An 18451-nucleotide genomic window follows, 5' to 3' on the forward strand; every position below is an offset into this window, starting at 1 on the left:
TGCATTTTACATTTTAATTTGGATTGCAAAACGTATAAAAATTTTCTTTTCTTTCTTACCTTAGTTTTGTTATTGCACATTCTTATTTCTGTCTTGGCCAGTTGTGCCTGTTTAGTCATGTTTCTCAACATTGAAGAATGTCCACATTCTTTTTCTTTCAAAAATTCCTTTTGAAATAATTTCATTCTCTAAAAGTTGCAAAAATAGCACACAGAATTCCCATACATCTTTTCAGAGTCTCCAAAGTTAATATTTTATATACCACAGTATGATTATAAAAAACCAGGACATTAATGTTGCTATAATACTAATATCCAATCTAAGAAACTTATTAAAATTTCATCAATTAGATAAAGTATTGTCTATAATGATCTTGACACTTTTGAAGTGCTGGCGAGTTATTTTATAGATTATCACTTAATTTGAATTGCCCTGATGCTTCCTCATGATTGAATTCAGTGAGTATTTTTGGCAAGAGTGCCATGGAAATGTTTTTGTGTTCTCAGTACATTGCATCAGGAGGCACATGATGACAATTTATCCCATTATAACTGAACTCAACTTTTATCACCTAATTCAGGTGGTGTCTGCCAGGTTTCTCAACCATAAAGTTGCTATTTTGTAACCATTTTTAAAGATATTTTGAGACTATCTAAATACCCTTTCATACTTTTGCCCACAAATTTTCATATCAGTTGATGATTGTTTTTTTTTTTTCCTCTAATTTCACCGCCCCCATCCCCACTTCCACCCCTGACCTAAGGATGTTGCCCTTTCCTCTTAAGAACTGGATCTCTGAAGGCGAGGTGTTTCCTCCCACATGCTCATGGCATGCACCCAGGGCCTGGCACACCCAGAAGGCCTGGCGCCTTCGGGGGTATAGACCGTGACTCCACTGGGGCGCAAACTCAGGACCTTCTGTGTTTAAAGCAGACGTGCTAACCACTATACTATGGAGCCCACTCAGCTGATGATTCTTGAGTGAAAAAAATTTACTGAGATATTTTACAAATGGTGATTTTTCCATTTCTGTCTTCTTTGTACCTGTATTAACTGGAATTCTACTTTAAAGAAGAGCTATCTCTTGTACTCTTTATTAATTTATGTCAGTCTGATTCTTATTTTATCTTATAGATCATAATCCATTACTATTATTATTGTTGTTGTTCAAATTTGCCCATTGCATGTCGGGTGGTTGATTCCCCTGAAGTCTCTTTTCATATAAAGCAATCTCATCATTAGCTTTTCCTCCATGTCATTGATTCATTGTAAATACCCTGTAGATTACCCGTATTCTAGATTTGTCTCTTTGCTTTCTTTTAATGTTATAATTGTTCCCCCTTTTTGTAGAGGTTTGCTTAGATTTATTTTCAATATTTTTGGCCAGACTATCTGCTAGGTGGACCTACGTGCTTTCTATTGCATCACATCGGGAGGGACAATATTAGGTTGCCCCACCTCTTGTAAGACTGAGATTGATCCTTGGTTTCTGGTGGTAAAAACCTGGTGCCTCCTATTGAAGCTTTTACTACCAACCTGTTACAGAATGGGTTCATCCTTTCATGAATATTGCTTGAGTCAGTGTTTTCATTTGGGTTGCAAAATGGTAATATTCCAATGCTATCATTCCTTTGACATTTATTAGCTGAAATTCTTCTATGAGGAAAAACTTTCTCTTATGATTGAATAGACCTTTCATAAATATTTCAATCCAGTGTAGAAGAAAACATAATCTAATACTTTTTATTGCTGTGGATGTGTCTATCAATGTTTATCTCCTTATTCAATATTTAGACTCACGGTGGAGTCTTGGAGACTTTCCTTATTGTGAATACAGCTTATACGTTAATATTAGAATTTTACCTATGCATTAAAAGAGAATCCAGTCTTGCCACTTGGTGTAGTGTTTTCTGCTGATTCCATTTTTAGAACTGTCCTAAGTTTTTCAAATCCATCACTTTTCCTCTCTAAGATGTAAGGTGAAAAGCAATCATCCTTATCTTATTGCCATAACACTTATACGAAGGGATATGGAAACCAGATTAATTGGTTAGATTAGCATATATCATTTTTCTGTCTTGCCTACCAGCTGTCTCCTCATGGAGGGAAATATCCAACATCTTTGCATCGCTGCACCTAAAGCAGCTCTGTTAACAGATGGTGACTTGAAGGAATCCCATAGTTCTTCATTAAATGTCGATGTCAAAATTTCTAAACATGTTGTGAGGAAATTGTTTAATTTTTTTCCATTCTAGGTGCTAACTCAGTTAAAAAAAAGAAGTGTTATAGGTTAGTGTTGAGGGAATCTTAGGAAAGAAAGAAGTGTGAAAAATAGGCCAGATGTCTGTTCAGGGACCAGACTTTATGGTCCCAGGAAGTGCTGTAATTCATCCCTTGCATGTCTAAAATCAAACTTTGAAGAAACTACACTATTCCTTGACATCACCAAAGTCCTTAAAAACAGGTGAATATACGTGTGTTTGAAATTGTTCCAAGGTTGTCATGAATAAATGATATTTGAGGTAGAATAATGTTCTACAAAAGCCTTTTAGTACAGGGCAGCAGATTGCCAAAAGTCAACTGAATGACTTTTTCAGAAATTAAATCCTTTCAGATAAATAAAAAGCTTTAAAATGAAAGTTCCTGGATATTAACTGAACTGCTAAATTTTGTAGCAATGTTCTTTCTGCTCTTTCTAAGTCACTGGGCTTCAGTCATACTGGTCATTTGCAGATCCTCGAATATGTCAGGCATTTTCTTGTCTCATGGCCTTTGTACATGCTCTTTCCTCAGCATGCAATGATTTCTCCAAAGCATGGTTTTGTTTCACATTTCGTTTAGGTCAAAGGTCACCTCCTTAGAGAAACTCCCTGAGCATGTCTTGTCACACAATTCATTCCCTTACCCTATTTTATTTTTCTTTATAACACTTAAAATTCTTCAGTTGTTTATTGTTTAATTTCTTTTCTATGGGAATTTGAGTTCCATGGGAACATTTGCTTTATTCAGAGGACCTAGGGAAGTGTCTGGAACCTAGCCAGCACGTACATGAGTTAGAATTCTTTTTTGATTCTGAATTACAGAAGATACACCCAAGAGAACCTTTAACAGTAAGGACATTTACTGACTCTTTATAAGAAGAAGCCTAATTGTTGACTGTCACAGGGTTGAGTGGAGTTTTTCTCCACATCTGCACTGCCATCTTTGGTGTGTTGTTCTTTTATCTTTATGTTTTTTGACTCTCAGACATAAGGCAGAAAGAGGAAGAAAAGGCACTAGCAGCATTTGTCACTTTTATCAGGCAGTAGAGATGTTTTCACAAATTCCCCAGGTGGCTTTTGCTTACATCTCATTTAATAGAACTGTTTCACATCTACTCCTAGCTGAAAGGGAGTCTGGAAGGAGAATGTTAAAAATATCCAAATGCTGTAGCAGAGATAAGCAAAGGGGAAGGGTCTTGGCAATGGCCACTGGAACAGTTAGTTAACAGTACCTACCACAGTAGTCAATAAAAATCCATTGAATGAATGAATGTTAATCAAAATGACAAGAGTTGCTTTAGCTCAGGAGCACAATAAATGGCTTAAATTCCTGCTTATCAACATTGGCTTTTATAAGGAATTTGAATTTTTAGACAGCTAACTAAACCTCAGGAGAATGTAACTACCCAGAATCAAAGAAAATGAGAAATGTCTGGATTTTAGCACATCTATATGAGTTACCTAATTTCTTCAAACATCACGTTTTTCATCTTTAAAATGAAGATAATGAAGGATCTATTTCATTTATGGCTATAGGACTTCAACTGGAAAACACATGCAAAATAGTACAGTCTAGCACCTAGCACTTTACTAAAAAAGAAGTCCAAAATTTACTTTTTAAACTAAATAAAAAACAACAACAAATACAATTATCCAGATTTACTTTTTGTGATCCTAACTATTCTTTAGAAAATAATATTCTGCTTGGCATGGTACGTACCCCTTTTAACCTTTCAACTAAAATCTGGTCATATTTCCGTGTTCCTTATATACTTATTTTTGCAATGGCAAGTTACTTGAGTAGATTACTGGGCAGTCTTAAGGTAATTCTGCTTAAAAGAACAAATTGGTTGGATCGTTTAAATTATGCAATTTTATTAGACTAAAAGAAAACAGTAGTCTGTCATTAGCTTTTGATGGTTCATTAGTTACAATGCTTAGATGTTGAATGCTACCTGGCTAAGGATGCATTATATTATTTTCTGCAGCCATGTCTGTTTTGATATAGTGCTGACTCTGTTATTCTTGCATCTAATGTATTCAAGTTGGCGTAGAAGTGAAAGACATAATTCTCATTACATGTGCTAAGCCAGGCAGCAAGGGAAACAAGCCTGACTAAATGCTTGGATTTTACCCAGTGGTGCAGCAAACTAATGTTGTTTCTGAAAATGAAAACTGTGTCTGTATTTGTCAGCTGGAAATGTCCAGGGCTTTAGAGAAAGTATTCAATAAATGGAGGACACTGTTCAGTAAGTTAACCCCCTTTAATTCAAAGGCACTGAGATGAATTTCTCTATGAATAATAAAGGTGCTTGTTATTAATAACATAGAACACTTTTGTGATTTTATGCTGAAGGACAAATTGTGTGACATTTTTGTTTTAACTTGATGGCATTCCTTGGCAGCAACAGCTAATAAAATTAGATTTTTAAAAAAGTTTCAGAAACTGTTTAAATAGCTCTTGTAGGTCAATTGTATTGTCTATAGTTTAAAAATTGGCATCTTCAAGAGTTTTAGTCATATTTCCTTATTTTTTATAAACTTTGCATTTGATCTATTTTTCTGTGATTAAAAATAATCATCCCACTGTATTTGTGGTTAGAGTTACTCTAATTGTAAGTACTGACCTGATTCTGAAATAACCACTTCACAATTATACATTTCTATTTCCTTCTTTGCTTAAAAGCTTTCCCATCTTCTTTCTCACTATCTTGTCCCCCACCCCCATTCGCTAAGCTTATAAAGTACCTGATTAGTTATTAGAATATGTGATGTTTCAAATGCCTCTTATTAATAATTACCTATCAGAAAAGTAGTAGGTTTTATTTATGATCTCACAATGAAAACTGATTTCCATTAAAAATTCTTTATATTCCCTTAAAATATGGAACAATATTGCAAATGAATAGTGTATTAGAATAATTAATTGTGCATAAGTCAACACTTTCAACAGGATGAGGACTTTACTATTTCTTCGGGCAATTTTCATTTCATATTGATTTAATCTTTTATTTTAATGTACCTGAACCTCTCTTTTCTAAATAAATTATTCTGAAATTTCATGCATAATTGCTGACATAAGAAACGTTTACATATGTAGAAAATGGGAAAGACACAAATGGTCCTTGACATCTTTAAAAAGTGTCTCAAATTTTATCTTTTGTGGAATATCGTAAGCATTCATAAAATTATCATGACTGGTTGCCTATTGATCCTAGAAGCCTCAGAGTAACTGTATGGAGTAAATGATTAAAGTGGCCCATTACAATGTTTTGGAGTTAGTATTCAGCAGTTTTTAGTTAATGCTTCTAAAAATCTATATTTTATGGTGAGTTTGTGAGTGGTTGTAAGGACTCAGTTTGGGCACATTTTTATTCACATTTATTCAACTGACACTTATTAAGCACCTACACTCATCTTTGACCTCTATTTGACATGATACTTATTTCTATTATTACTCTCGTCTATGCTTTCCCATAATGAATTCGTGAAATGTTTATTTGGGAACTTGAGGTAAATTGTGCCTGATCTGGATACTTTAGTCTCCTCTCTCCACTGACTCTGGCTGATATGAAGGTCACAGAAAGGTGTCGGTAACAATTACTATATGTATAGTCATGAACATGAATTTTGAAATCAAATACTTGGGCAGGTTTGAAGATTTTGGAGTTACACTTCCAATTCTCATTTAAAATTTTGAAAAATATGTATGGGCATAGAATCGACTGCATTTTATGTACTCAAAAAAAAAAAAAAAAAAGCTCAGAGAAATCAGAATGCCAGTATCCTTCACAACACTCTTCTTGTTTATAGGTTGGCTCTGTCCCACCATATCTCACCTCCTGTATCACATTACCTTTGGGAATCTCTCTTGCCTGTGCCTCAGAGACCTAATCACCTGCTCTGCTTGTCTTTTGCAGACACTTTGCTTCATTCAGATGCAGTTCTTTCCTTTTTTGCAACCTAGAATTGTCCTGTATTTCCTGAGCTCACCTTCACGTGAACTCACATTTCTATTTTTCTGGTAGCCCTGGTCTGAGACAAAGACCTGGGCCTCCTTCTTGTCCTCGTGGGCCCATATTAGCCAAAAAAAATAAGGCTATATGAATGGACATAGATTGGAAAATGTATTTACATCCTTTTCATGATTAAGAAAAATCGACTAGTTCGAGTATTACGTCAATAGTTGACATTAGTGTTCTGATGAGATATTTGGCTTTACCAGATTTTTCTGTGTTCATTATCTTTCAATTGTGAAGATCTTAAAGAGAAAAATGAATCTTTAAAAAAGTATCTTATCAAAGATTTTAATATCTCCACATCGATTCTGAAAAAAGAGTGTGTTAGAAAATGGCCTACCTGTAGTTTGCCCGTGTGTGCCAAAGTTCATTAAAATGATATCAGAAATAAGTGTGAAGAGCCAAGTTTCCAAGGGCTTTTTGTTGTGCAATATGAGCTAAAACAGCCTTTTAAAATGAAACTGATTTATTTAATGATAGGATGAACAGAACAATAGGAGTCACAGCAAGAGACAAGTGGAGAACAGGTAGCACTGAACTGTATAAACAGTATACCAAATGAAGGTCGACGATGTTACTAAGTCACAAATATCAATCAGTGTGGGAGCCATTATAACATATCACAGTCCTGTAGAGGAAAAAATCCTGTTAAGACACCCTCCTGTAGTGGGTGTTGCTTACTTGCTGCACACCCTCTGGCCACAAAATATTGACTGCAGTTGTTGGTAGAAAATGCTGAAGACAGGTACTTTTTTGTTTGTTTGTTTTGGAATAGCTTTATTTAGATATAATTTACATAAAATAGATGTAATTTACAGACCATAAATCTTACCCATTTAAACAGTACTTTCAATGGTTTTTAGTATATTTACAGAGTTGGGCACTGATTTTAGAACATTTTTATTATCCCACTAACAGAAACTCTACCCATTTAGCAGTCACTCCCCATTTCCTCCAAATCCCTAGCCTTGGACAACCACCAATCTACTTTCTATCTCTATAGATTTGCCTATTCCAGAAGTTTCATATAATGGAATTGTACAATGTGCTTTTCTGGGACTGGCTTTTTTTAACTTAATGTATTCAAGGGTCATGCATGTTGTAGCATGAATTAGTAGTTCATTCCTTTTATTGCCAAGTATTATTCTGTTATATAGATATATCACATTTTATTTATCTGTTCATTAGTTGGTGAATTTGGACCTAAGTGTTGGACAGAAATGCATTCTATCTGTAATAAAATCAAAGCAAATTTTAAAAGTTGTACTGCAGCTTTATAGAAAGTGAAATGGTTGAACAAAAGAATGGAAAATTGAAGTCACAAAAAGTCAATAGTTATGAAAAGTCAATAGCTTTTTAAAACACAAATGTCTGATACTTAATTTTATATTTTCTGCAGTATTGATATGCCCTCCTTCTCACTGTTATCACCAAATGTCTACTGAAAGTCAGTCACTGACAGCTGACTCGAGAGTTATGTTGAGAGCAGGCAGAGGAAATCAGAGAGATGGGCCTTGTCCCTTGTTTGGGTTGACACCAGTGAACAGACTTATAGACATTTCTAGAAAGCAGAGAAGAGAACACGAATTCAGAAGCAGATGATTCAGTGGCACCTCGAAGAAAACCAAGCCTCTCAGATTTCATGGAACAATTGGGAAAGACCTTGGAAATCCGATAGGCTATGAATGAGTTCCAGTGGTATTTATCCATATTTTTAGGTGCAGGGAAACCCTAGTTGACATGCAAGGACTAGTGAATGAGTCTCCATAAGAAATGTGACTGAAGTTTAAAAAACATTTATAAATAAATGTGATCATTTTTTAAAAATCATGTTTTTTTTCTCTCTCTTGTGTAGATTATTTTGGTTGGCTTTGCGCATCCATAGACCTGGGTTTGGTTTGGGAAGAATAGGAATAGGTGCAAGGAGAACAAAGATAATATTTAACTGTTCATGTTTAAAATTAAGATTTTTACGGATTTTACAACCAGGCTATTATCTTCAGAAAGGCTTCTCTAAATTCTATCTTTCCTTTAGCTTATCAAGGTTTAGGCCTGGTGGGCTGCTCTGGATGGTGTTATGTACAAGAAGTCTAGGTAGGAAGAGAAAGTGGGGAGGTCCTGCCCCTTCAGATCCTGGGAAGAAAGCAGGGAAGATGTTGATGGCCAGAAGTGGGCTTTAGCTCTGTGGGGTAACATCAACGGCACAGGGGACTCAGAACTATACTGCCTTTCCCCGTCTTTGTTAGGGCTCTATAAAAAGGCTGTCTGTTGGATTCCTCCACATAAAACTTAGGGCATAGCCACATGAAAGTAAACTTGATAATAGAATTAGAAGATAGAGTGGAGATTTGAAGTTTAGATGCCCCATGTGGTGGGTACTCTGGAATTCTAGCCAGCCTGCCAAAGTACCATCCATGGTGGGGTGGACCCATGGGCTAGAAGCCAGATGGAAGATGATGCAGAGGATCTGAGGCCTGTAGCTGGTCAGAGCTGAAGGATCACAAAGGCAGTGAAAGGGGATCTGAACTTGAGATCACCAGGCACATATTACCCTGTCAGAGCAGTTTGATGCAGTTGTATAAATTGGCTGTTAAGGAATTGTTTTAATGTACTGAATGAGACTAAACTTTATACAAGATTGGATATTTAGCAAGTATATTTTTTTCTATCTATCTACCTACCTACCTACCTACCTACCTACCTACCTATCATCTATCTGTCTTCTATCATCAATTTTAAAAATCTATCATCCATGTATGTATTTTTTTTATCAACAGGTAGAAACTTAGGACAGGGTCATTATAGATGAAATAAAAGAAATTGCATTTTCTCTGTATGTCAGATTTATAGTGAGATTTAAAGTTTGTGTCTCATCTCCATTTATACAACTATTATCTGTTATTAGACTATACTGTAGTTCTGATACCAATCAAAACTTCCTCACAAGATATTTTGAAATGTAAGGATGTAGCCAAGGAAAACCTGTCCATCCTGTTTCTTTTTGTCATCGTATTTTCCTCTTTCATTTTCTAATTTTTGTTCTTAGCTTTCCAGAGTCTAAAGAAACAGGTGGCTTGTAGTACTGATGTACTGGGTGTGAAAGGGAATTCCAAGTAAGATAGTTCTCTGTTCTGAGACTGGATTTTCATTTGCATAATAGCTTGAAACACTCTGAGAGTACTAATTAAATTTTTTTTTTTTTAAGATTGTCTCTCTGCCATGTATTATTTTTAGTCTATCCAGGGTAAGTTTTTCTATTTCACTCATTTGAGTATAATCTGTTGATTTTTGGTTGAGTGATCATATTTTTGAAAGTAGGAGTATATTGATTCATACAAATGCCTGGTATGGAATCTCCTTTGCAAAGGTCTGTTGAGTGAAATGATTGGCTATAGACTTTAGGCTCCAGTCATTGTGATTGGGAGACCAACTTAGAACTCTCACAATTTTCAAAGGAAGGGAGATTTTACTGAAAGTGATATGGTGATGATTGTATTCATTTGCTACAGCTACCATAACAAAGTACCACAGACTGGGTGACTTAAACAACAGAAATGTATTTTCTCAGTTCTAGAGGCTACCAGTCTGAGATCAAAGTATTGGCAGGATTGATTTCTTCTGAGACCTCTTTCCAACAAAAGATGACATTCATTTGTTTTTCTTTACATAGATTTCTCCTTTATGTCTGTATCCTAAACTATTCTTATAATGACACCAGTCATATTGGATTAAATCTCATCCTAAAGACCCAATTTTAACTTTATTACATCTTTAAAGACCCTATCTCCAAATACAGTTACATTCTGAGGTACTGGAGTTAAGATTTTAACATACGAATTTGGGAAGGACTTAATTCCCTAATAGTGATCTTACTGAGTTTTACTCCTTGGAGGAACTGTCATTTCTGTTTTATTCTTCAAGTTCATTGAGATATTTTGGAGTTCTTGCAGGCTTGCTTTGCCAGCCCACACACTCACACTAATAATCCTTCCCAGACAAATCTTACACTGTTTTTAGTGGAAAGTTCTTGGGGCTCCAGTAGGAGATGAATGCTGCAGACCTCCTGACTGTGCATCTGTTCCAACAGAAAGACACCATCTCCTATTAGAGCCTTCTCCTGGATGTAAGCTGAACTGTTTCGGTTTTGTAAGGCTGTTTATAAATAGAATTTCTTTCTCTTTCCATCTTTCAGAAATGTGTGAAAGTATCAGAATATCCTATCTGTAGAAGGCATCTTCTCTTGACTTCACAGTGCCATGGATTTATTCTTTTTTTTTTCTACCTTTCTTATTTCAAAGGAAATTTGGGATGGAGGAGAGTATTATGTGTGCTTTGTATGGCATAGTGAGCCAGAAGTTAACTACAAAATTTTAAACTATTATGTTTGTATTTCTATTTGTGATTTATATAGAAATGTTTTATATGTTGTTTCTTAATCTTCAAGACAATCTTGAAAGTTAGCTATGACCTGGACTGAACTCTCTGAGTCCTAGGCCCTTCGTTAATACACTTAATGATGATGATGATGATGTTATTCATATTACAGAGCTTTCAGGATACAAAGAAATTAGGTATGTAATATGGCCTGACGCATAGCCAGCTCTCTGAAAATATTAGTTTATTTGTCTGGTGCTAAGTCCTATAGCATTTTTAGGCTCCAGGCAACTCTGCCCGCAGCATCATTATGCTATTACAGCAGACTGAAATGCCCATTCATTCTTTTTCCTGAAGTGCTTTTGTGTATAGCTCCCTAGGCTACTGGCTTATTTTCAGGTTGCTAGTTTGTAAAATTCCTCTTCTAAGAATACACTTATATTAAAAAATTTAATACAAGTTCCTGTAAGACATTGTTAGACTATGCTCAAAAGTTTTTTTTTGTACAGATATATCCCTTTCAGTTGATTAAATGTATTATTTAATTGAACTTAAGGAAAAAATGCTCTATTTTAGTATTGTTCTTAAGCTAATCGGATTTGATTCATATTGTTTTAATGTGCAGGAATCTTGCAAGATGGAGAATTGTTGATTTACAGTGCAGTAAAATCCTTACAACGCTCTTGTGTAATTTTGTTTCATTTGCCTCTTTTGCTCCTTTCTTTATTCCCCTTTACCTTCTGATGTGTCCCCTTTTCCTTCTTATCCTTGGGCTTGGATTACAAATCTGAATATACAGTATGGATTTGGTGCCTCGAATCGTTTTATGTGCCAAAGTCACTGATCTGCTGTGATATGTAACTAGTGTTTCCAAACTGATTTACAATCCTAGGTGAAAGAGAGATCTATGTTCAGGGTCATTGAATTTCACAAGAATGAAGAATTAGGTGAAAGCTCAAATCACATTATCTGTTAGATTTTAAAACTCTGAGAATTTCAAGGGAAACATACTCCATATGTTTATTTGTCTGGTGCTAAGTCCTATAGCATTTACAACTTTCTGTTTACAACTTTCCTTACCAAAATGTTATGCTACTAAGCTCAGAGGTGCCCAGGATCTCAGTTAAACCTTTTAAAGTCTTCTCATTTAATTGTATAACAGGAAATCATGTTTTGGCAGGTAAAATAGACTTTTTCTCTCTTCTGAGTTCTCTGTTCCTCAACATTTAGTTATTTTATCATGCCCAAATCAAGAGATTTAAGACACAGATTCATCTTCATATTGTTATTGAAAATGAGCTAATGTTGTTCTAGCCATATAAAAAAGAGAGGGACAGAGGGAGAGAGGGAGAGAGGGAGAGAGGGAGAGAGGGAGAGAGGGAGAGGGAGAGAGAAAGAGAGAGATACTGAGACACTGAGACTTTCTCTCACCACTGTTCTGACTTGAGAATCTTAGGGGGAAAGAAAACTATAGAAAAATAATTTTCTCTTATTTCTAAAATGAGCTTAATTCTTAATTTGTAGGGATGCAGCTTTTACTGAAGTTGGAAGATCTTATTTAATAAGTGCAAACAATGCTAGAAGGCCCTTAAGAAATTCATGATAAACCAATAGGAATTTGCATATTTAATAATTTGGAACTGACTTGGAATAATTTGAATGCCTACCCACCAGCCCTTTGTGTTCTACATGTTAAAGAAGAGATCAATTGTAGATGAAAGATATCCTGTAATCATTGGTATTGCTTCCAAAAGGATTCTCATATCTGTTGCATCTTACTGCCAATATTAGTAAAGAAAATCAGGATTAGAATTCAAGGAAATTGGTGATCACCTTTCCTAGAATGCCAGGAAAATAGTGGTCAGCTTTCAAATTTCTACTGTAAGTTTAGTTTACTCTTCATACTTTTCTTAAGCATAAATAATGTTAAAATATTTCAGATAATATGGAAATATATGCAAAATGGTACAAAAATTATTTTATATAGATTGAATTATAGTAAAAAAATACCAGAATTTTCAACTGCGAAGATAAAATGCTTAATATTGTTACTAACTAACTGCTTATGAAATGAGTCTTATAAAACCTTTGAATTTTGTTTCATCCTCTGGAATAGTTCTTGTGCATGATTGTATTCACAATTCACAAAAATGGGTGTTATAGGTAAATATTGTCACTTACTGTATTGTCCTACAAAATGTATGCTCAAAAACTGCACCAGAAGAGATGGTGTGATTTCAACTGAGATCTTTTTTAAGTCTCTTTTTTTGGTAAAATCTTTTCAAATGGTGCAGGTCCAAACCAGAATTCATTTGTCTGACTCTCTTCTTGTATCCAGGCCTTCCAGATATGAGTTTTCATTTAGGTTCTGTTATGTGGCATTGAGCATTAAACAACTTAGCTGAGCCTGTCTCCCATTGTATAAAAATGGAGAATAGAACTATATGGCTCATGGAGTGTTGTGAAGATTAAATACGATTTCCAGTGCATACTGCCTAGATCATGGAACGGTCTTAACGAATGTAATTATTGTTATTTTTTTTTTTGCTACTGATAGGATAGATAGGTAGATATGAGTTGGAGGGAAGAGGACAATAAGAGGTTAACAAGGCCCCAAGACCAGCCTAGCAATAAAATGTACATAACAGGATATCCAGTGGCTTCGGGCACCTCCTTAGTTTTCCCATGGTCAGAGGCCAGATAGAAAGCAAGACACTTGATGGCTTCTGATACCTCCCTCGGTCCCCCGTGGTCAGTTAATCGCAGATAACCATTACATGACCTTACTCTGGGGGTACTCAACTGGTATAGACAAAAGTAGTTAACTGAGAATATGCCTACCTTCAAAATCCCCACGGCGCAGGCATATGATTTCCCATTTACCGGCATACACTACGGGTTCCCGGGCCAGGAGTAGGGGGTTCCAAAGGAAGTGCAAGGAATTCATATCATTGAAGATGGGAGGGACAAAAGGAGAACAAAGAAACCCTATGGCCCATGTAAACCCCAGCCCTCAACGTCTTGGGGCCCTCTGTCCTGTATTGAGGTACCCGCTTAGACTTGTCCCAAGTGTCTTCTGCCTAATAGATCACTTCTGGTTGCTACTCTTTGTCTTCTGTCTTCTTTTTCTGAGCTACAGCCTCTACGCAAATCTTTTATGGGGGATCCAAGGACGGAGCCCCCGGCTCTTACCCAGTACAGACATCTAAACTCTGGTAACATAGCTACTAATGATGACAACAAACTCCCCAATTCAAAATGACTTTAATGGCTATGTTTGTTCTATCATTGAATGTAGTGTTACCTGACAGTCATATCATTTCTTTGAGATTAAAGTATCATTTTTTGCTTTCCTTTCCAGAGATTGTTTTTTAGTAATTGTTGATTGTCCTTACATCGTAGCTGATTAAAAAAAATAGCTTGTATGATAGAATCAAACTGAAGTTTATCATTATGATGAATAGATTCAAATATAAATTGAAAGGCAATACCATTTTTAAGAGTATCATTTCCACTTCTGTGGTTTGTAATGAAAAGGAATGAGCACCAGTGCTCCCTGTCAACATCGCCTGAGTTCCAAGAAGTTAAGGCCCTTCCTCCTCTCATAACCAAAGGATAATTCAAAAGGAAGAGTTAAAGTGAGAATTTTTCTTTTTATAAAAGTAAAGGAAACAAAAAATCAAATAAAAAAATTTCTGCCGAGGGAGAAAGAGAATTGGAGAACTGTGACAAATCCCTCTGGGGTCCAGATTGTTGGCGCAATGAGGAGAGGTTAAAGTGAATGGAACAATGGGAAATCAGTCATGAGCCTGAAGCTAATCATTTGGCTTCTGATCAAAGGGGGGAAGAATATATATTTTAGCAAGGGAAGAAAGCCCAGGGAGCTGGTGCAGAAGTTTCTTTATCCAAGAACAAAAAGAGAATTAATAGATGGTTTACTGGAACCTGAGTGGTACCTGAGAAAGACTTACATGTTATAAAGGGGTTTCCTTTCCCAGATAGTTGAAATAATGTTATGAAATATTGCTTTATGAAAATATTGCTTTATGATAATATATCTTCAACCTTTTGAACATATTCTTTAATTTCCTTCTTTTCTTTCATGATTATAAACACAATCATAAACTCTTTAAATCCAACGAGTATCCAACTGAAGCTAAAGATGTGTTGTTTTCAGTATGCCTAGAGGTTGTTCCTTTTTTTACCTCAGTTCCATTAATAATAATAGCACTGTGTATATATTTATATTTCCCATTTCCTCTACTGTGTGAGAGGAAATGTAATAAAATTTTTAAATGGTTACATGATTGTAAAGAAACATAATGGTGGTTTGAAAAGCCGCACTGCCATTAGCTAACTTGAAATGTTCATTGGAATATTTGTTAAAAATCTGGCTTCTGTGTGTGGAAGGTGTGTTAGAGGGATCAGAGACTAATGTAGTAAGCGTAGGTTGAATGATAGCTGAACAATCTTTGTTTAAGTGAATCCTGAATGTACCATAAAATCTCTTCGCTCTAAAATGCTTCTTTGCATTGCTTTCTAGATTTGGAAATCAGCATTGTTTAGTTGCCAATAAAGTGAAATATTTCCATTATACTCATATTTAAATGAAATAATTGGGAAAGGATGGGTAGAGATGAAATTTAAGTATTTTACTAAGAAACTCTAGGAAAAGTCATTGTCGAAAATATCAGATTTAAAAATGGTCTTTTTTCTTGCTCAAGATGGAGTGCTCATCTGTTTGATACCCAAGTTTATGTCACCAGCTTTATGAACTATATTTCTCTTTTTAATCTGCCAGAACAGAGGTCACGCTGGAGCAAGGAAAAAAAAAAGAAGAAAAAGAGAAACCCAGTCAATTCATGGCCACCTCATGCTATGCCAGACATAATCTTTAAACATTTGGTTAACTCATTGCGGCAAAAGAAACTTAAGACTTTTAATCGACACAGTTTGCCATTAATTTAGCAAAAATATTTAACCACTAATTTCAAATAGGCACAACTCTGTGTAAATAGAAAGAACAGGGACCTAGGATTGTGGATGGATCCTGGCATCTGGTTTCGATGCTATGTCTAACTCACTGTGGAAATTGGAGTATATCACATAATTTAATGGAGCCATAGTTTCCCCCTTTGCAAAGTAGGTTGACTCAGGTATTCTTTATGATCTCTTTGAATTCTAAAATTCTGTGATTCTGTTTTTCATGTTCAAAATGTTAGAAAGTGATTGTCATAAATAAGTTAAAAATAAGGTGCCCTAGAAATTGAGAAGAACTTGCTTCTAAATTTGAGCTTCATGGAAGACCTTATAGATATTAATTTCATACGTGAAGATGAAAGAAAATGCCTTTGCATCTGAAGGAACTGCAAAGATGAAGCAGAAAATGGTGAGGCTGTTACAGAGACAAGTGGTTAACACGTTTTAAAAGCATTGTCCTTTTTCCTTTCAAGGGAAGCAGCCTGCCTTCTTTCCTTCCTTCCCTTCCCTTCCCTTCCCTTCTCTCCCTCTCCCTCTCCCTCTCCCTCTCCCTCTCATCTCCATCTCCATCTCCATCTCCGTCTCCGTCTCCGTCTCCATCTCCGTCTCCGTCTCCGTCTCCATCTCCGTCTCCATCTCCGTCTCCATCTCCATGTCCATGTCCATGTCCATCTCCATCTCCATCTCCATCTCCATGTCCATCTCCATGTCCATCTCCACCTCGCTCTCCCTCTCCCCCTCGCTCTCCACCTCCCTCTCCCTCTCCACCTCCCTCTCCACTTCCCTCTCCACCTCCCCTCCTCTCCCCTCCTTTCCCCTCGCCCTTCCTTCCATCCATCAGTGATCAGCAATGAATAGTCTCTTTATTTCAGGTCAGTCCCGAAAGATGTTTGCCATCATTTCACAGGGAAGCAGCCTTTATAAAAAAACGAACAAACAAAAACAACCACACATATACAATAATACCTCTCCAATAAAAAGCCTTAAGTAAATGAGAATTAAAGATTAAAATAAAAAGAGATTTTATTTTGATATCAAAAGAAACATAAGCGCATTGAAGAAAATTTGTTCAACACAAAAATTACAAGAAAATAAAACTCAAACATAATTCCAACATGCAGAGATAATTACTGTTAATATTTTGGTGCACTTCCTTCTAATCTTTATTTTATGCATAAATATACATATATTTGTATAATTATGCTTACATTCTACGCATTATTTCATTACCTATTTTGGAACTTAATATATCATACAGAATTGCTCCTGCTTGGCTACTTTTTGGAAAATTTAATTCTGTGCTCCTTAGTCGGCTTTGCCAGGGGTCAGCTTTGTCCTTAATGATACTCTAATCTGTCTCAGAAGGAAGGTTTAGTCATAACAGGAATATTTATTGACACAATGGGTATTTTCTTCCTCAGAAAATCTACTCATGTGGCATTATATTCTGGGTTCCCGGAGGGCAAGGTCAAGTCTTTGGTACCACCTGGGCACAGTGCTGGACTGATATAAAAAGTAAGTGCTCATGTTTATTGAACTTTTAGCCTAAATGGTTCTTTTAGAGGAGAGCCAAATAGAGAATATCTTTCTTGCTTGGAACTAGAGAAAAAATTTGTGTATTTGGCAGTTCCTGATCAAAGCACCATTTTCCTCTTTGCTGTTTTCCTATATATGGCGTATGTATATGTCACTAGAGAGGCATGTTTGGCGATTTAAGCTGGGCCACGGGCAAAATAAAACAAATTAATAGAAATATATTTATTTTAATGTGTATTAGTAAAATATAACTGACACATCAAACTTGTAATTTCAAATATATTACCGCATAGAAAAAAGCTAAATTCAGCTTAAAAAATTTTAGGGAAATAACAGGACACAGAATGAGATTATGTAAAAATTGTGAAGGTCAACTCTGAATGACAAATGTTTGGAAACACAACTGCCATATATCCTGGACTAGGCAAGGGGTGTGCGTACTTTTCTTACTTTCTTTCTTTTGTCCTTTCATGTAGGAGGAGATACTTAGTAACTGTATGTGGATTATTCCGGATTGAAAGTATTCTTTGATTTCACGTTACTCTCTTATTATCATTCAGCAGATGTAAAGGGCTCTTTTCCAGTCACCTCTGAGACTCAAGCAGTTATTGTCAACATCTTTTCAAGCACCATTTGCTGTTCTCTTGTTTTTTATTTGTTAATTATGATGCTGTAATTGCATTTGCCTTTCCATCAAGGATTACCAAGTATTCTATGGGAAAGCTGTGCCGTTCTAGTAGTTTAAAATTTTAGCAACATATTACAGAGCCATGGGTTCTAATTTAGGCTCTGCATTTAACTAGCTATTAGACCAGAGATAGGCAGTTCTCCTATCAAAAAAATGAAATAGATAATCTCTGAAGGGTTGCTTATAGCTCTAAAAAATTTCTGTGTTCCTGGCTTTCTGATCTATGTGTTTAAATATATAATGAAGTTAAAGTTGTCTTCCTTTGTACTCTATGGTTATCCATACTGAACTGTTTAGAGTTCCCAGAAGTCACTATGATCTGTGTGATTTCAGTTTGCTCCATTAGATTGAAATCTCATGAAGACAGAGCATTAGTTTTAGATGTGAGATGATAACAAGTATGCACAATCACCCTGCCCGTTTTGTGCTATGGGAGGTTCATTCTTAAACTCTGATACTAGTAGGTTATAATTAACCCTAAAGATTATAATTTCCCTAAGGGGGATCTCCCAGTGTCCACACTTTAGAGCTCCTGGATCCAAAATGCTAATATGAAACTTTTGGTGTTATTCACTGTGATTTTTATGTGCAGA

The 18451-nt window shown here is 35.7% G+C and overlaps 1 non-coding gene across 1 annotated transcript; it reads right to left on the reverse strand.

The window, feature by feature from the left end:
• Positions 1-16472: 16472 nt before the first annotated feature.
• Positions 16473-16541, reverse strand: LOC112470448. Its single transcript, XR_003043015.1, has one exon. It is a non-coding gene; the product is annotated as a small nucleolar RNA SNORD2 (small nucleolar RNA).
• Between the last annotated feature and the right edge of the window lie 1910 nt (positions 16542-18451).

Source organism: Pteropus alecto, unplaced genomic scaffold (genome assembly GCF_000325575.1).
Source record: "Pteropus alecto unplaced genomic scaffold, ASM32557v1 scaffold3, whole genome shotgun sequence".
In the NCBI taxonomy this organism is placed as follows: Eukaryota; Metazoa; Chordata; class Mammalia; order Chiroptera; family Pteropodidae; genus Pteropus; species Pteropus alecto.